This window comes from Rhopalosiphum maidis, chromosome 1 (genome assembly GCF_003676215.2).
Source record: "Rhopalosiphum maidis isolate BTI-1 chromosome 1, ASM367621v3, whole genome shotgun sequence".
Classification (NCBI taxonomy): domain Eukaryota; kingdom Metazoa; phylum Arthropoda; class Insecta; order Hemiptera; family Aphididae; genus Rhopalosiphum; species Rhopalosiphum maidis.
This window is the reverse complement of record NC_040877.1, coordinates 28,367,696-28,388,562: the sequence shown is the minus strand read 5'-3', so window position 1 is coordinate 28,388,562 and position 20,867 is coordinate 28,367,696. Positions and strand designations below refer to the sequence as shown.

The 20,867-nt window shown below is 28.2% G+C and overlaps 1 protein-coding gene across 2 annotated transcripts in view; it reads right to left on the bottom strand.

Moving 5' to 3' along the window:
* The window catches only part of LOC113560876, a 290,450-nt gene that overhangs the window by 178,813 nt on the left and 90,770 nt on the right, over positions 1–20,867 (bottom strand). For both annotated transcript variants that reach the window (XM_026966995.1, XM_026966994.1), the window contains exon 4: positions 1,446–1,487. The gene's annotated coding sequence lies outside the window, so the exon portion shown is untranslated. The remainder of the gene's footprint in view (positions 1–1,445; positions 1,488–20,867) is intronic.

Below are 20,867 nucleotides of genomic sequence, written 5' to 3'. Positions count from 1 at the left end.
TATAAATTCAAACGTTTATCTTTGCATTATTAGGAAAAAATATTTGCATTAAAATCGATTTGATTTAAAATATTCATAAGCGTGTGTCCATAAAGAGCGTATAAAGATAAATACAGCATTTTTTTTTTTGCGAAAATAAATACTAAATATTTAATCATTAATTATTATCGACCAAGACCACATCATAACTCTTATATAAGTCGGAGTTAAATAAACATGAAAACATTTTCTATCGTCGGAGACCAACGCTATTTTAATAGAAATTGATTTTTTCTTAGCTTAATCAGCTTATGGGTACGTTTTTCTGTTCAATAAATCAATACATATGACTTTTATACATCGTTATATACCGATGCAACGTGTACGTGATTAAACTGTTACTAATAATATATCTTTAAAAATATTATATAAGCAATCATATCAAGTGTGATCAATGACCACGTTTATAAAACTAAATGGCAAAGCAGCACTGATATTTGGTATGTGATCAAAATGTCTGTTTACAAAATGAAAATGACGTATACTCGAATTTACTCGTTCTCCGGAAATTGTATAAGAAGCTTGTGCTTTCCCGGTGCAGAAACCTCGAATCCTAAAACGACAGTCATCGCTAGGCGATTTATTTTTATCTGTTTTTGGTCTTTCCTTTTTTATGTAAACGTCAGACATCATAATATATATATATATATATATATATATATGCTTATTGTTATACATTTTATGGACTGCCTACTGCGGACGACTGTATAAATGTTTAGAAAATAAGATTATTATTACTGTTGAAATGTCTTATCGAAACGATCTTTTCACAGCATTAACTGTATAATATCGTACAAATACCTACGTATATACGATATTATGCAGACCGAGATCCATCATCGACTGTCGTCGCAAACCAACACGGTAGAATAACGAGCCGATAACGTATAATATCATATTATTATCCAACGCAGAAGCAACCATGCGATTATGTGCACGAGATGAATCCGCAGTTACCGTTTATCGTGACATATACATATAATATCGGTCACTAATAATTGTCGACTTCAGTGACGAGTATAATATTATATGGTCAAATAAGTTGGCTGCGATTTGTAGTTTTTTTTTTTTTTAGTTTGATATAAATGTTCAACATACTGACGGATACCATTACTATAGAAGCAATATGATAAATTTACAGCTATAGAAATATTTATTTCGATGTTACACTGAAAACGAAAGTATATATCAGACTGCCACGTTTCGTTGCTTTCGATAATAATATATAATATTATAAGGAAGAATACCAATTAAGTATACATTGATCTATTTTGGGTATTTTATGGTTTAGTGTTAACTTTCATGACTTTTATTATTTTCATTCACTGATACGTATAAAGGATAGTCAATTTCGCAATAAAATTATAATAAACATATATAAATATATTCATAGGATTAATACATACCCCTAAGCGTAATACGAAATGTGTTGTGTACTTGTGTTATATCTGTAAATAAAAAAAAATATATTTATTAAAAATATATGTAAGTGGGTACTATAGAGATTCACTAATATGGGATTTAGTTACATAAACTAAATGGTATTTAATTAATAATTAGATCTATATTAGGTTAGACTTTCATACTCACTATTAAAAGGTTAATTTTATAAAATTACTTCATATTATGATTATGTAGATATATAATATAGAAATATATAAGAAAAACTAAGAATCCTAAGTGGTGTTGCCATCAAAAACATAAAAAAATAGTTAAGATAAAAATAAATGAAAAATTAACGAGATTAAGTTTATTTGTTGTACATAGACAACGGCTATAAAAATGTGACATTTTTATACTTTATTCGAACAAAAAGCACATTACTAGAACTAAAGTCTATAAGAAAGAATCGAATAGGAAAATTCAATGGTTGTAATCGACATGAAACTTGTTAAAAGAACACACTTATAAAGTCGTAAAACTCCATTTACGTAACCGAATAGAGGGATAACAACAAACGTACAACCAAACATGATTCAATAGAAAAATTTGTTTGGACAAAAAAGATACCGTTCTGAACTTTCGAGAAAAATAGTTATGAACTATGCATGGGCCTGTGACGCAGTGTAACCGATGGATCACACGGTGCCCACATCCCATGTATAATTACATAATATAACAAAATTAAAATTACTGGCGCTAACAGTGTTGATCGACCAGACCAAATGATGAACTACTAGGCAATCCTGGAAAAATGTGCAAATGGTACAAAAATGGTATCCTATGCACTTGATTCGTGCGTGTATAATTCATTTTACATAATATATATTACAACAATATAATAATATCCAAAAATAAAATCTAAAAAGTATGAAAATTGATCTAACTTTGAAAAAATTAAGTGTGGCAAACGTGTTAAATGAAAATCATAATAACTTCCAATAACTGATCATTATTAGAAAAAATTCCACAATTAGAAAAAAAAAAGAAAAAAACAAAGTAGTTATTTCAAAAATCACATCCAGTTCTAAAGACAAATAAAATTAGGTAATAGCCAGACACCTTTTAATGTTAGCAGTGTGAAAAACCACATTGTATGGAGTATTATTTTTTAGTTTTCCGCAAAGAATTATACAATTTAAAAAGACAGACAGTTGAGTTTGATGTTATGTTTTTTTTAAAATAAAATAAAGCCTATTGTTATGTAAAGTACTATGATAATAATATAAATATTGGTTGCTTCCACAGTCTTTTCAAAATAAAGGTACAGAGTTTTTTGTCTTAGATTTTGAAATATTTTATAATATTTTAATATTAATGTATAGTAGGTAGTGTTTTCAAAAATATAAAAATGTTGATCTTTTTCTCTACCGAAATAGTATAAACACGGGTGTTGATATGCTTACAGATCAGAATTTATTAGTCTATCGTCCTTCGTCTGTAACTGAGTCCATAACATAAGTTAAAATAACGTAAATAATAAATCGGGTAGATATCATTCACTGTATCCACAAATGTTGAATTTTAAATAATATGTACAACTGTTCTGTCTTCGAAACCTTTTTTTTTTTTTAAAGTTTTTATTCTATTTTTATTCTATCCGTACAAAATAATAGGACCATTAGAACAATTTAGAATGTAAGCGGAATTACAGTTTAAACAGACTTTAGTGGAGATACTACGGCACGGTAAAATGTTCAATTAGATTAGCAGGTCATGACACATATGACGTCGAAATCTAACACCGTATCTTATTAAACAAACGTCTCGGAAGTTTTTTTTCAATCCGTCGATGAGCGATGATCATTACACGAGGGTAAGCGAGAACACACGGGTTATTCAGTTAATCCGGTAACGATTTAAGAAAATACGGCGGCGTATACGAGTGATAATAGAGTGGTTTTACACACAGCTCGGCGGTGTTCGGTGGGGGTGTTGGTGTGGATGGGAGCGGTAAGTACGCTGGCGAATTATTTTAAGCGCTCGAGTTATTTCGCCACCGGTTCATTTAACGAGGCGACGGGAGAAAACTTATTTCATTAGGGACAGCGCGTGTCCCCCGGCCCAGCGCCCCTTAACCGACCGTGTGAGTGTGTCATGGTGATTTATTCGCGAGTTTCGAATTCGTCGGCGGCGGTGGCGGCGCCCGCCGAAAACCCTATACTTTGTCTAGTGGACCGGTGCCTCCGCCGCACTCGAAAATGATACGTATATACACAACATACATATATATATATATATATATATATTCGTATACCTATACTCCACCAATGTGAATATATATGCGTACGCGCGTGTGTGTTTGAGAAAGAAAGTGTAAAGATTCGAGGGCGGCGAACAAGCGGCCGATCGATCGATCTATATTTAGATAGTCAGGCGGCCGGAACAAGAAGTTAACAGCTAACCGAAGAGTAATAAATTACATCTGTGGCCCCTTTAAAACTTCTGACTTAAATTCTCCAAGAGTACACCAAAACGTCGGTTCGCATTTTTCCCCTTTTGCTACCACGGCCGCCGCCGCCGCCACCGCTACCGACTATGCGTACGTATATTAATATACAAATAAGTTGTCGCGGACACTATATCGCGACTGTAGAAATATAAATTCTCACTTCAAAGGACGAACGACGGAACGCGCGTATCCTGGCACGCCGCGGTCGTTACACAATAATATGTAGTATTTTACAAAGGGAAATAATATAATAGTCCTTTGCCCAACACATCGCCGACGCGTATTTATAGATAGAAACAACAACGACGGGGGAAAAAAATAATAACAACATAAATAAACATAAACAACAGTATACCCGGCAATATCGATTTCATCGTTTCAGTCGTTTTTTCGCAGTCGTATGGGTAGTACGTATAATACGTACGTTATGACGTCTGTTGAGTCTACAGCGGGACCGAGTACGGTGACACTCGTACGTCCATACGCGACTAACTGTGGGGACAACCAAAATGTTCTGCCGTATTTTCTTCGGTACATTTTGTGATGTTAAATGGTTTTACGTACGGCTATGATGATGATGATGATGATGATACTGTATTGTAGACAATACAAACGCGTGCGCGTGTAAGCGGATATTAAGTTGACAACAACGCGAGTAAAATTTAATTAAAAAAGACCGCGTATACTTATTAAATTGTACGGAAAACAGGCCATGTGGCTAAATGTTAAATGATTTTTAAATAGTATAATTTTATTATTAAAAAGTAAGCGATTAAAAATTATACTCTAAGCTTTCCTTACAATGATTTTAATTTAATGGGTCAATTCTTAAATCTATTGTGGTCCTTTTATATAATTTTGTTTTAACTCATTTGAAAAATAAATGTCGTGGAAATATAACATGATGATGAAATGTTTATGACTTGTAAACGGCAGTAATACTTGACATTAAGCCAATGTACTTTGAAATGTTCTTTTAAGTAGTAATAATGTTTTTTATTATGTTTTTTTTTCAAACACATTGTAGTAAGATATTGTTTTATTTCACAATATTAAGAAAACTACACTCAATGCAAATAATATAATAATGATAAAATCTCTGTTTATAATATAATACTGAACACTGAAATGGATATTTTTGTCACTGACTGATTTTTTTAATATTTATTTATCATTCAGTGTTTTTTTTTTTAATTTACTGTGTATAGTGTATACCACGAAACAAGTTTTAAGTATAAGTTCAAATTGTTCAATACTATGAATCCTATACGAGGAAAATTTAGTGATGAAACAAGATACAAACATTACGCCATCTGTTGTCCGGGTTATAAAGCAATCGTTTTAGATATATTATACTAACATATATCTATTATAGTATACATTTTGTTTTGATTTTTAACCGTTCTGATTACAATAATGTAATTATTTATTATAATTTATTCACATTGAAAAATATTCTATGACTTCATAATTCTTCTTTGTTCATGCGAATCTCATGTCAATTTTGTTATCCTCTGATTAAATTTATGTATTCTCTAATTTAATATTTATTGAAAACAAAAATAAACTAAAAAATATTTTTACTAAAAAATCTTATATTATACTAAATATAAAACAATAGTTTATTGTCTTATAATTTATTAAAATAAACAGATAATTATTATTATTGATAACTGATATAGCCTGATAGATACAAAAATGATTAATGTTTAATAAATGTGATAACAATAACTATTGTATTTAAGAGGCTGTTGTAAAGGATTTTAGATTGCGTTATCTATTATAGATATTCAATGGATATGAAATCATATTTTAAATTAAATATTAAAGTATCATTTCAATTATTAATATTGTTAAAAAATGTTTCATGATGAAATTTATTTAGGGGTAATACTCGTATTATAAGCAAATCCGGTAAGAAATATGATAAGGGAGAGAAAGGCAACCAAACAGTCGCTGTGTTTGCATATATATTAATATGGGCAATATTTAATGGGTTATTAAAAATGAGAGAATAAATCAAATGCACTTTTTTTCTCAAAATTAATACAAATTGGGTATTTAGTATTTTGTATGGTTATTTGTTTTTCAATAGATACGACAAAGCTTCACTAATGAAAATAAATGAATATTATTATTACGAAACCATAAAATGACAACAGTAGGGACTAGGGAAATGTAGTAATAAGGAATAATAATAGGTACCTACCTAATAAAATAACTCATTAAAATCTGAGGTCTTTAGCGTTTGGTTTTTCAGCAAGTAGATAAATATAATTAATTTGTATACAGCGTGCATATATACATGTTACTACAATGTATAAGTAATAAGTATGCATGTATATAGTGTTATATAAGTTTCTAATAATATTTTAAGAATTTTGACACATAAATATTACTTTTCCTTGTTTAAAATTGAATCCAAAATATCCAATTACACGGTAACTGAGAAAGAAGAAATATAAGATGAAAAAAATTGAAAAAAAAAACCGCTACACCGGATAGCCTCAATCCGACAAACTCGTACCCATTTGTTCTTATACGAACAAAGATGAGTAATGATGGTCATAATTGGCTGCAATTTCGCAAGAGGTGAAAGTGTGTCGATTTATTTTACCCTCCCGACTCAAAGGTCATTTTTATATGATTCACAACGAGTTGTTATTATTATTTGTCTGCAGGGTTTTTGGGTGGTAGGAAGGAGACGACACCTCAACTTTCTTGTAGATTTGCAGGCGGCGGCGGGTCGTTGTAATCATGTGCGTTGTGCACGCGTATTACGTGACTAGAAATGAAACGCTATAAATACAAGCGAGGGAGAGAAAATCATAACTTGACTGTAGTTGTACACGTGTTAGAGGACAAATAGATTTCATTTTTTTTTTCTTTTTGGTAGAGTTTTAAGACTGCCGTCCGTCCACGAGGAGATGAAGATATAGAAGGGAGTTTCTTTTTTTTTTTCACTGGAACTTAAATTACAGTACACACCGGACGTGTCTGTGTATATATATGGCCGGTACGGGGAATTCTGGAAATATTGTTTGGACGTGAGAGGGATGAAATCTCTTATGGTTTTAAAAGCTCTGTTATGAGAGCAAATTGAAATGATTGTCAGATAAACCTTGGGCAACAATTTTTATAACCCCCGGAGAGTGGTGTTATCATCATGGGGTTTTCTTCACTTCCCAATCCCTCGGTGGCAATTATAATGCACTTTCAGACGAAATCACCCCGATGAGTCACTTTAACACGTACGAATTTATAAATTTATATCACTGGTCGAGAACGAGTTCTGTGTGTTAAATGGATACTTGATTATAAGATTAAAAACCCGATAAAAATAATTATTTAGATTGTGAAAACAAATATACATTATAACTGTAATATATTGTAGTAACGCCTATTTGAAACTCGGATGGAATTAATTTTAAAATGTATTCCAAAAACTTTTTTCGTAAATTGTTCATTTTCAATAAACCGTATTAATACTTGTTGATATTGTTAAAAACAAAATTAAAAGTGACAACAAATATTAATACTCTAATGACTATACATTTTGAAGTGCAACTGCAAATAGATATACAAATATTTGAGATTTTTATGGGTTTTTTTTTTTATTAATACTTATAATTACTATTAATATTTTTAATTTAAATTTATTAAATTAAATTTAAATCCAATACAATTATAATTTAATATATCCATTCTGAGATAATGTATATATTACCCATAGCTTATTTTATACGATAGCATTATAAGCGTGATGTATTTATCAAGTGGGGAAACGATATAATTAAAAAAAAAAAAACACAACCAAGAACTGTAAAAAAAATGTAAACAATATTAAAAATGTATATATATATATGAATTGGTATTATTTAAAAGAAATCTTACTCTTTAGTCGCAAATTTGAGTAAAGTAGTTTAAATGTAAATTATTTACATTCATGTGTAAACACGTTGTTTTGTGCGAATGAAAGCCGCGCCATTAGTTGTAAAATTTTTATTTCTATAAATTATTTTTAAATAAGTATATAATGTAGCAATGGTTTCTGGAATAATCCCCATATGACCATGTCTGCGTAATAGTCAATAGTAATACAATCATATTATTATGTATTATATATTATAATTGTTTGTTTTGAGAGGAATTTTTAACTATTAATGAGAAACAAACATTTATGAAATATCTAAAGTTCGTATTGATATTTTATTGGATAAAATAAAAAAAAATGTATTAATTTAGAAGCATAATATTGTACTTTTTGATATTTTAAATTATTAAAATTCGCTAAAAGAGTTTTAGAAAAACTTAAAATACGTTTTTATTTTTTATTTGTTTTATAGTAATGCTGATTAATCAAAATATGACGATGATTGTTCAACACAAATTAGTTAAAATAAAAAAAAAAAAAACGACTTGCGCGCAATTCCAATCAGTGAATCAGACACGTAATATAATATAATCTAAACAAGTGTGTTATCAGTGGAGTTTTGAATTATTGTAGTTATACATTTTTCGGTAGGTGGGTTATAATAAAAGGATAATCTTCACGTGAACCATGTACCACACCGGACCTTACAACATATAAATTTAATTTATTGCACAATAAATCTAGAGCGTATACGAATTCATTTTGACCATTAGCATTTTTGCCGTGTCTATTACGCATATCATACTCCACAAATCCTATGCTCTTGCGCAGATGGATAAAAGACTATATATCATTATCATTTATATTAAATTATATTTAGGATACTCGTGTATATATATATATATCGTATTTTCGTTTAATGTAATATAGTTAAAGGAGTGTTGTTTATTTTAATTTCGTTGTACGCGAAAAAAATATTATATCGTTAAGTGAGAGAGAAAATGATTCCGTGAAACGGCGATGTAGTTTTACGAATCGCAGTAGCGCTGCAAGTGTAACGGTTAAAAACTGTCAAACAAATATTTACAAAAATGTTTTGCTCGTAGCTTGAAACGAACCTATGAAATGTGAAAACGTAAGGTGTCATGTGAAAATCGTTAAATTTTAATTATCAAACTATGTACAGTGCATACTGCATATATATATCACTGTAACATTTATATACTACTCTTAAAACATCTAAGTCCGCTAAAACACTCGAAATTTGAATATCAACAACAATTCGATTCTACGTAAGAGTATAATAATCTCTTCAGGAATAATGCTAATAATTTAGTTTACGAAACGTTATTTTCCAACAAACCGTAGTTATTTATATTTGATTGGTACACATACTGAGTTAGTTTACATTATACAGATCGAAAAGTTTTTTCTTTTCTGAAAAGATTTAAAAAATTCATCTTTTTTTCACGCTTAAAGAATGTTTATCAAACCGCGTTAAGTGCATACGACGAAAGTATATAAGTTATTCCTAGTTAATATTTAAGTTTATTTTTTTACTTTACGTAGTCAAACATTCTGTCGTAGGTCTATTGTAGTGTTACATTGCATTATTACATTACGTCACATAATCATTGGGTTTTCGACAAACGGCATTATAATAATGTTGTAAACTTTTTTAATTGTCATTATGCCTATATTGTGTATATTATTATAGTAATATTGTTTTGTCGTTTAGAATATTTTAACGAGATGAACGCATCGCCAAGCACCGGTGTTGGTAAATTATGGTTCATCGATTATTGTTTTGTGTATACTTTATATTCCGTGACATTATAATACCTACGTGTAAACGTATACGAACAGACTACATTATTATTATTTGCGGTACTGCAGTATTTTAAAATCAATCTAATGCACAATATTACATGTCACAGGGGTAGTAGGTACATATTAAATTTACACGGGTATCAGGATTATAGATTTATATTTTAGATTTAATAAACTTGACTTGCATTTTGCTACGTTTTCTGTTGATAATATTATGTGTACCTACGCGCGCGCGCGCGCGTGTATGTGTGTGTGTGTGTGTGTGTATTCGTGCGTGCATTGAGTATTTCCGTATTGGAACGAGAGTATCCGAAGACGTGCAGTTTATCGAAACGGAACTGAAGAAAACAGCAATTTCGCCGATTGTCACCTATGGTAGTATACAGTGTACTGGGTATATTATTATTATTATTACTATTACTACTATACAATATGTACAGGGTGAACCGTTTAAGCTTCTCAACCGTTGTAATAGTCTACGATTTTCATGGTTTTAAAATGTTTCAATATAGTTTGCATATTATTATATCCAGCTGTCTAGGTGAATACTTATAAAAAAAAAAAACACCATCATACTTTTGTGCAAGATATCTAACCTATAACCGTTATTCAGCAATATTTTTTTCTTAGTATTTCTCATTTCCATTCAAATATTTGTATTAATTATACTTTTAATTTAATATTTCTTGGAGGAAGATTTTTTTTAAAACAATTAGTGTTTCAATAACAAATATTTAACTAATATAGTTTTTTTTTTATTAATTTAAAGGTTTATGTTTAAATTGTAAATGGTCGTGCAACATAGTATCCCAGGATAATCATTTTACTCTTCGGTTTTTTTATGCTGCTAAAATTTAAACGCTTTTAAATTAAAAAAATAAATTAAACCGTAAAACATTAGTTCGAAGTAGCTTTTTATAAAAATATTCAGAAAACTATCTACATTCTGTCGGTATACGGAATATGTAAAAAAACCATGATTTGCAATTTAAAATGGTCCTTGAAAAATTATTACTGTAATACATAATATCATTGTGTAAAAACTTGTTTTGTTACAAAATCACAACTATTTAACGATAAAATGAGTGTGTCACGTTAAATGAATCACTCGGTAAAGCTATATAAATATAATATATTATAGTGGCTATTTTATTTTGCGGCAAACGTCGATAAGGTAAACATAGGCTATGTGACCCCCGACCAACAACCCTGTGTGCCATAAAGCTGTCGTTATTATATGGCACACGCCGATAGCGTCAGTCGAGAACTTTTGTTTAATTTGATCTATAGGGATTTGGGCTTTTTTACTCGTTAAACGCAAAACGTCTATGCAACTATCACTTATAAAAAAAAAAAAAGAAGAAAAATAAGAATATAATATATTTATTTTCCGTCACGCCAATATTATCATACTGTTATTTATAGTAATTCCTAAACAACAAACGTTACGGTTTTATTTGCACCCGAGAAAAACAATTCGAGTACAAATTAAAATAGTAAATATTGATCATTACTATTTAATTAGAGGTCATCGCATACTAATTTGGACAAACCGAACTATATATAGTATATAATATCATGTAAAACGAAATCAATTTTATAGAACCTTACATAAAAATATAAGCCACATACATTTTCTATGTACAGTCTATATTCTGCATGTGTATGTGTACACGATAAATGGACACATGCGCATGTTAATTACAATTGTATCACCCATAATACAGTAGAATTGAGTTAACAAATGAAACCATTATATTTTACACGAAAGTTAAATTTAGCAATTTTAAAACCACTAAATAAGATTATTGTAATATATATATATATATTATTATTATGTACATAGGTTCGATATAAAGTCGCTTTTTGAGTATACTCTGCTATAAGGTCGATTAATTAAACATGTTACCAATTTAACCAGAAGGTAAAATTAATTGTACATAGGTCCTCATATAATTACACTATAGATATATAAATTAATCACCCTAAACTCGTCTATAATCTAAACTGCATCCGCTCGTAATGTAATACCGGAAGGCACTCGATAAACTGAAAACCTAGGAAACAAAAGAAAAACAAATTTACCTGTCAAACAATTTCATGTGAATGTTGTGTTTTGATGCATTACTATATATGTTGCATTGTGTAAAAGGGGTATTTTAAAATATTATTTGTAGTATCATAATACACTCAAAACAAAATTTGTGCTCGTGTTATTGAATATACTGTATATATTATAAGTGATAGCCTACACATTATTACAAGTATAACTACTCCATGTTCGTTTAATGATGATAATTTTGTTGTTGCTATTAAAATTTGATTTATTCAATTACCTTATAGCTAAAATGTACACACTCGGTCCCAATATATGTTCAATTAATCACAGTAATAACAACTGTATATGGTTTAATTTTAATGGAAATTCTCTGTTTATACATCACTTATTTTTTATTTTTTTTTTATGTATTATTTATTTCGTTCACCGAGTGTATTGAAAACTGTATTTAAAAACAATTAAATCAAGTACACCGCGAATTATGTTTAAAGATATAAATGGGTAGGCGTTTGTGTTATTTTTACAAATATGAGATGGTTGATTTATCGTTCCGCTGGAAAACAATATTTGCGTTTGGTTTATTGCCGACGTCAGAAACGGCAAAGTAAAACAACTATCGGGGTGCTCAATGCACGCGCGTCTTAAACCAAATACACAGATTTATTCGCGTAAACTCGTACGGCACAGCGCAATATATTTCGTCGACTCCGTATTATACGAGAGTGTACCGAATAATCGGTGTGAGCCACAAAGACATTTGAACGTTTTATAATGGTATATGTCAAAAAAATGTAGGACGAAAATCCGCAGTGACTCTGCACCGGTCTGTATATGTACTGTATGCGCTACGCAGTGGTGTATAATATAGAAACGTACATACGCGATATTGAAGACTCAGCTCGAAAAAAAGGAATAACTGCATATTCTGTCGATGTATGTGAAAAAAAAATCTAATCGAAGTATAATTTCCATACCGATGTCGGAGATCAAATCGCATTTATATATATATATATATATATATATAAAATAAAAGTTTTAAAGTTTTTGATCTGCCATACGATCCCGATGATGATAATAATATCACAAAAACATATTGTTTATAACAATAGTACTCGTTGAATCTTCAGTTAACGAGTGTGTGGCGTACATCTCGTTTCGCTAATGCTTCGGGTTGTTATGTTATTACTTATTCTTATGTAAGACCGAAAACTTCAACGATGACTCATCACATTCGATAAAACGATTTCGCATTTATATATATATATAAAAAGCTATTAAAAAGACACGATGTGTATTATATATATATATATAATAATGCACAACAATTGCAATATGTGATTCAATCATTGTATCTTTTTTAATATATAAAATACAACATTTATTAGTACCTAATTAAAACTATAAATATTCATAAAAATCATTTTTTCAAAGAAAAATGTGTTTGAATAGATTACAATAGTTTAATAAGAATACAATAACACTAGGCATTAAATGCGACTAATCTTTATTTAAAATATTAATTATTTGATATTACAATTATTGTAAAATTAATAATATACAAACATCGAATCGTGAAAAGCTCTCTACGAAATTTAAAATATAAAAAAATAAATATCTGTTTAACAAATTTAATTTAATTGTATTAGATATATCATTACAATTATGCTATGTGAAATATGAATGCACTATTAATTATATATATAGATCAGATATTATTTTTCAAAACATTCGCAATTATATGTAGGTGTATACACTAATTCCCTACCAAAAAAAAAAAAACAAAATTAAAAACATTTTAACTCATAACTTAATATATATTGTTGTAACTTTTACTGAATCCATATCTGTAAAACACCACATTAACTACGAGGGTTACAAACGCTACATAATAATAATAATTATTATATTTCATAGAACAAAAATCAATTACATACCAAAAAATAAAAAAAACGATATGTTATGTATAATATATGTAAATACTATTGATCGTTGTTATTTTATGTGAACATTTTTAAATATAATGTAAAAACATGCGGTATCATGTTATCCAATATCAATATTCTAGTTATACAACTATAAAAATTGAAAATTAATATTGCGGAATATGTCGTTTTATTTGCAAATATTCTAAGCACTAAAAATTAATACAATTTTTATGGTATTTTTAACCATTATCCATAATCGCATAGATAGCAGTTTTAATAGGTACCATTATGTTTTAATAACAACACATTTCTTAGATAAATATACATCATGTCAATGAATGCAATATTGTATAAATATTTTTAACACCAACTATAACTTTATTATTTTATGTAATCGATTAGGCGATTAATCAATAGATATTAATTTGCATTATAAATCATTACGTTATTTCGGTCCATAAACGAATATTTCAGTCAGAATAAATTACAGCTATAGAGGATACATGATGCATGTAGTACATAAACTTAATTGAGATGGTAATTATATAATTTGTAATTGGTTCATTCAATCAAGAAATTTAATTTACTCTACAAAACTAAATGTTTATTAAATTCCATTATGGTTAGTAGTTAGTACCTATAATATAATATGTACAGAATTCAAACTAATTGAAATATTTAAAAGTTAAATATCGTCTCAAATCGAATAGAAATGAATAATGTATATGCGATGCGCGTGTGACATGCGTCATGTACAAGACATAGTACGTAAATCGGAAAATACTAGTACCTATACACTATTCTAGTATTCTGTATAATATGTAAAAATTTAACTAAAAAATCGTTATCTATTGTATATATACTATATTCACTATAGAAGATTTTGAGTGTACTCAGTCATTATTGAATAAGGTGATCATAATACAAGTATGTATGTTAAACTTGAATTTAATGATAAATCGTTGCACACAAAAAATGATGCTGAGCGCAGAAGTCTCTTTGCTATATATTTAATGTTATATTTTTCAATTATCGAAATGTGACTGCACATACCCATAGGTCAATAGAGTGTACAAATAATAACAAAATTTAAAATGAAATTCTATACAGGTAGTTAATTATAATAATTTGATGTCGACATTCGTTATAGAAACTAAGTAACTTAAAAAAAACTTCAAGACATATTTTGATAGCGATATGTGATAACGCGTTCATACTTTTCTACTTTTTTTTTAGAATTAAAAATATTGTCAATCTATATATTAGAATATCATACAATAAGTAAATTTCGTGAAATCAGAGACGTTAAGATAACATACGACTAAATTATTAAAGAAAACATCGGTTGATTTTACTCAGCGGAGAAGTATATATTTAATAATAATATTAACACAAATTTAAATTGTTTTATACCTTATTTTATGATAATTATTATATACTTACTATTAGTATAGTATTTTTTTTTCAGTTAAAACAATTAAGCTAAATAGTGTATGATCCAAACTATTTTCATCTTTGACGACGGGTGTTATTAATTAGATAAAGGAAGGATGATGGTTGGGAAATCAGAGGATTTTAATGAAAAATTGGTTTTAGTATAGAAGCTTATTTGGGGATGGTCATTATATTCAGGTCTTCGTGGAAGGTTATATTACTGTTGGTTATTGACTATAATTGTTCTTATGGGTATTGATTGAAAGAACAATATTTTTATATTTGAGTTATTTGAAGCACTCTCAAAATCGTATACCATATGTAGCTTATGACATGATAGTTAATATATTATTTCTTATAAAATTTTGCGTTGTAACTAGAATCGTAGTTGATTTGAAAATAATATAAACTACTAAGTCTATGATTTGACGAATTTATTTTTCTTTCAATGTAACTTATATCCACGTGGCATGTGATGGGTAATCTATTTAATATTTTCGATTACGTGATGTATAATTTTTATTAAATATTATTCTGAAAATAAATCTTAACACTCCTGTTTTTAAATAAATATATTATAGAAATGTAACTGTTTTTTGAATAGTTTATCCATAAAACTTAAAATATAAAATGTTTTTATTCATAATAAAGTAAGAGCGATTTTTTTTCTTCAATGTTAAATGTTTACCAGATATTATTATTATTATTTCCGTCCACGTTGATTGTTATTGCTAAAAAAGCGTTTTTACATTATTCTTGATTATAATGTTCAACTCGTGATTTTTTCTTGATGTTACTACAAGCATATCGTTGACCTTGATATTTCATAGTCGTTTCTAAAATATTTCGCAATAATTCTGTACGTTATTCTATCTATAGTTAGTTTTCATTTAAAAGTATGATACAATTTTAATAAAAGAAACAAAAGCTGATAGTACGTGTAGTGTATGCTGTATATTGTGTGTTATCGATAAACTTATAAGTAAGGGATAAACAAATGAGGACACTTTATTAATTTGTTAATTATAAAACGTATACGTGTAATGAATTTACATTTTTCAAAAGAAAGATATCCATCAAATGAATAACATTCGAAATGATTAGTATTAACGTCCTTTTACTGTTAAAATAATTAGTCCATATGGCCAAGGCGTGTAGCTGTAATAGCAGCATTGGGGACACGGAGCTTGAAATAAGTCTAAAGGTAAAAACCAAAAACTTATTCACAATGTCGAAATAATAATAAAACCAATTTATTAGCCGTATTATACATGGTGTATTGGAATCATAACATTCAAACAGTTTCCGTATTTGTCAAGCATTTAAATGAAGTAAATGCATTTCTATACCTACTTTGAATCGTATAGATTATGACATAAATTTGCCTTTTGTATTCGATTTTGATTCATTAGTGCATAATATTTGTACTCCGATTTAACTACAGGGCTTTATATAATATGGTCATTATTATTTCACTAAATTGTATTATTGTCATGAATTCAATAAAGTTCGAACGAATCATTATTTGCACTTTGTGACTTTTTTTCTGTAGCTACATTATTGATATTGGTCTGATAAAATAGTATTTAAAAAATTGTTAGTTTTTATGGTTTATACTTATATATATTGTATAATAATATGATTATTTACACTGTATAGAACTTGATTTAATATTATAAAGGAAAACCACGAGCTTATATTTTTTTTAAATGAATATACAGATTTTCTTGTTATTAATAATAATAATTATGATAGTACCAAAGATACACAATTTAATTATAGTTTCCCATCGATGCTTTGATGTATATCCATTTTCCAACAAAATTATTAGCTTGCTGTAAATTTCTAAAGTACGTTTAAAATATGAAAAAATACCTTTTTTCCAAATTGATAAATAATTAAAAAAAAAAAATATTGTAAAATCTTAAATTAATTTGTTGTACTAAAGGAGGTATCATATGATAAATCAATCTCGATGTAATTAACAAGTTATTATCTAATTAATTCATTACTACTATTCATCTATTCTATGTACATAAAATACACTCACTCATATTGCAAACAATTGTGTACATTTTATTTAGATGAGAATTGGAGTAGTATTTTTATAGCTTCAGCTGAAAGAATTAGAAATGTTTGTTGAGGCGACAGCCAAAATTAAATCACATTATTGCGGCTACATTGAAGTTTTAATGACGAATGTTCTGATAAATCAATGATTTTTTCATTAATTGATCGTATTAATACCCGTCGTAATAAATAAATATACGATGAATTATTATTTATTACCCACGTAATTTTTGGTAATATATTACTTCAATAATAGGTATAAGTATATTTAATATTAATTTAACATACATTTCTTGGAATCTATATAATTCAAAAAATTGTTCGCGACCCACCAAAAATTGACCGATGACCCACACTTTGAGAAACGCTGCGGCTTATAGTATACTGTACACACATATTATACATTACAATAACTATTTTAACTTATTTAAACGATAAGATAGGTAGGTCAGTACATGAAATTAAGACGTGATTAGATGTTTTGCATGAAAGCGTATTGTATTATAATATCACTCTCTACTCAGTTATAAAAAAATAAAAAATATTATGTAAACGTTTTATGACCTTATTATTTTTAAATAATATCACAAAGTTCATTGTATATTTAAGATGTATTTCTGCGTTCGAGAGGAATAACGAATGTTCATTTAACAAGCTCATCGTAAAATTGAACTGTGATGTCTGTAGTTCATCTGTTAAAATATACTATAACCTATACCTGCGTATAAGATCATTACTTAGTTATTACGATCATTTCGATATAGCAAATACCTAACTACCCGCTTTATCATTACATATATGTAATATGATAATCGCTATTCTTCAGTAAGTCACTCGACGCAATATGGTCTTTAACGTGATCCTACTTCGGAATTTTCTGCATATATATAACGCACTATTATTATTCATAATATTTATTCGGAATACAAAATCATAATATATAATAACGGAACTCATTTTGCCTAGCAACACTTCAAAACTACTCCCACTTCTACGCTAATAGTACTATCTACTACTACTTCTACTACTACTTCCATACTACTAAGATGCTGATGCTTTACAACGATATATTATATATTATATTGGCGCGTACGCCGCAGTTACGCCTAATATCCGCAGTACACAATAGTATTATTGTAGTATTATACAATAATATGTACCTGCAACCTAAGAAGAGACTCATTATGAATAGTATGTCTATCTAGTGTGGTTATTACCGCGCCTTGGTTAGTTACTTGTAATAACATGCGTAGTAAACGCCCAGTGTTTATATAGAGTATATGTGTGTGTGTGTGTTACCTATTATATGTAATATGTACTCGTATATGAAGTGCGTATCACTAACATTACGTGCAATTGATGCGGTCTTAGCAGTGCATCGTTATACACTATTATTGTATTTTACAGCGTTGTTCACGACGATTTTTCAAACGATGGAAAATCTGTTCAATACCGTTTATAAGTAAAACATGTAGCGTATGATTGGAATATTATAATTATGCCATGCCATATCGACATATTATCGTAGATACTTGTTTAGTAGTTGAATACGTTTTTTTCACACGTTGGATTTAACAATAATAATATTAAATATTGCTGTTGTTGTTCTTGATAGAAAGAAAAGTAATTTTAACGTGTACGTATATGAACCAATTTTGTCGAGTGGGGGCTTTAAGTGTTGATCCAGTATGTTGTAGAAATAACGGAACTTATAAAAAACCTTTTCACTCCACTAGGATTAATATCACTTTATTACTACTAACACTACTATTTGTTTTTATATATACGAATACATATACACGGTATTTGTCACAAATTAAATGATCCATAAAGTAAATATTATAATATTATATAACTTTAATATTTACAACAAATATATTCGATTGGCTATTAAATGGTTTTTATATTTAAATACCTATTTACATATACGTCATAAAACGACCCTTATTTTTGCGTATATAAATTAAGATATTTTAAATTAATAGTCACTTATTGCAGATCGGACGCCGAACGCAGATATTATTCTACAAATATACATCGTCATAATTTATGTATATATATAAATACTTACAAATAGTAAGAACATCGATTCATCTCTTTCGATGAGGTATACAATAAATAACAATACGTATATATAGTATGAAACGTATTCTAACGTTTATACGCGAATGTATACTGTAAATAACATAAGGGTAATAATAATAAAAAAAACAAATCGATTTTTTTATTTTTTTTTTCGATAGCACAATGAACACTTTTAAGTGGAGTTATATTTTTTAAAATATACTCATCATTGATTGTTGTAAATATATATTTTTAATAAATTATCAGGACACTTAGACATTTATCACGTTAAGAGAAGAAGAAAAAAATAGAATATTTACTGGGATTGGGGATATTCATTATTAATTGTTTGTTTATTTTTTAATGATATTTTGAAACAATTAACGTGTTTGAATACCTCGACTTGAACAAACTTAATAATAAGACGTAATGAAATAAATATTTAATTTCCGTGCAGTATTTTTCTCTTGACGACATGTCGACATTAGAATTTGACGGGAACGTATGAATAATATCAAAATAATTTGAACTTTTTCCAGATCACACATTTTATGATAACTATAATATTATTGTTGTTATTATTATACATTTATTTATTTATATTTACTCGAGGGCTCACAGTAAATAAAAAATGGATTCCGATCTTACCCTGAACACATGGATGTAATAAATATTTCTGAACTTCCCTCCGGCATTATTATTTTTTTTTCATCCATTTCTTCTCCATTCCATTCTTATTCTAAATAAACACCGGGCGTACCTACTACTTACTCCGATTTTCAATTATTATGCCACCTATATCGATTGGTCGTTTTCGAATGTGGTGCAAGGAAAAAAAATAAAAACTGCAACAATCGTATATAAATTCAATTGCGATTATATCTACAGGTCGTTTATTAAACGCTTCAGAATTTATATGTAATGTACTCACTATAATACCATACTAGTTAGTATAATATATAAAAATATTATATTAAATATTATCTATTTAAATATGATATAACCAAAACCGTTGGGTCTTAACCTAATCAACGTAGGCGTTCAACAGAAATTATTAAAAAAAGAAACGTTCGATTATATTTTTATATCCACCAATCATCCCAATGAATTATATTTGTTTTCATATATTATTTGTATTCTTGTCATCTAAATGGAAAATTTAAAAAACAAGTAATTTACTTTACCTAAGTTAAAAATGTGTAATATATGTGAATTTAGTTGCTATTTGCACTGAGAATATGACAACGATACTGATCGGAATAAGTGTAAATATTATAATAAATAAATAAAAAATATATACCTATGTAAATATTTTATAAATTATTCATTATTGGTTTTAAAATATTTGAAAGAAAATGAAATAATAATTCATAATAATTATTATTCAAAAATGCCGATTTTATACATTTTTATTAGGTAACAAATACATTTTCCAATTCTATTATGTACGACAATTTATTGTATATTAATTAAACTATTTCACGTGTATTACTAATTCTCTTATAATTAAATTCGATTACGAGTAATTTTATAATTATTTATTTAATCAAATCATGAAGTTGTTTTTAAATAATGATTAAAATAATAAATTATACGTAAGTACCCACTTAGATATTATTAATAATATTAAGAAAAAACAATGCATTGCTATTTCATACACACATATATATACAGAAGAGA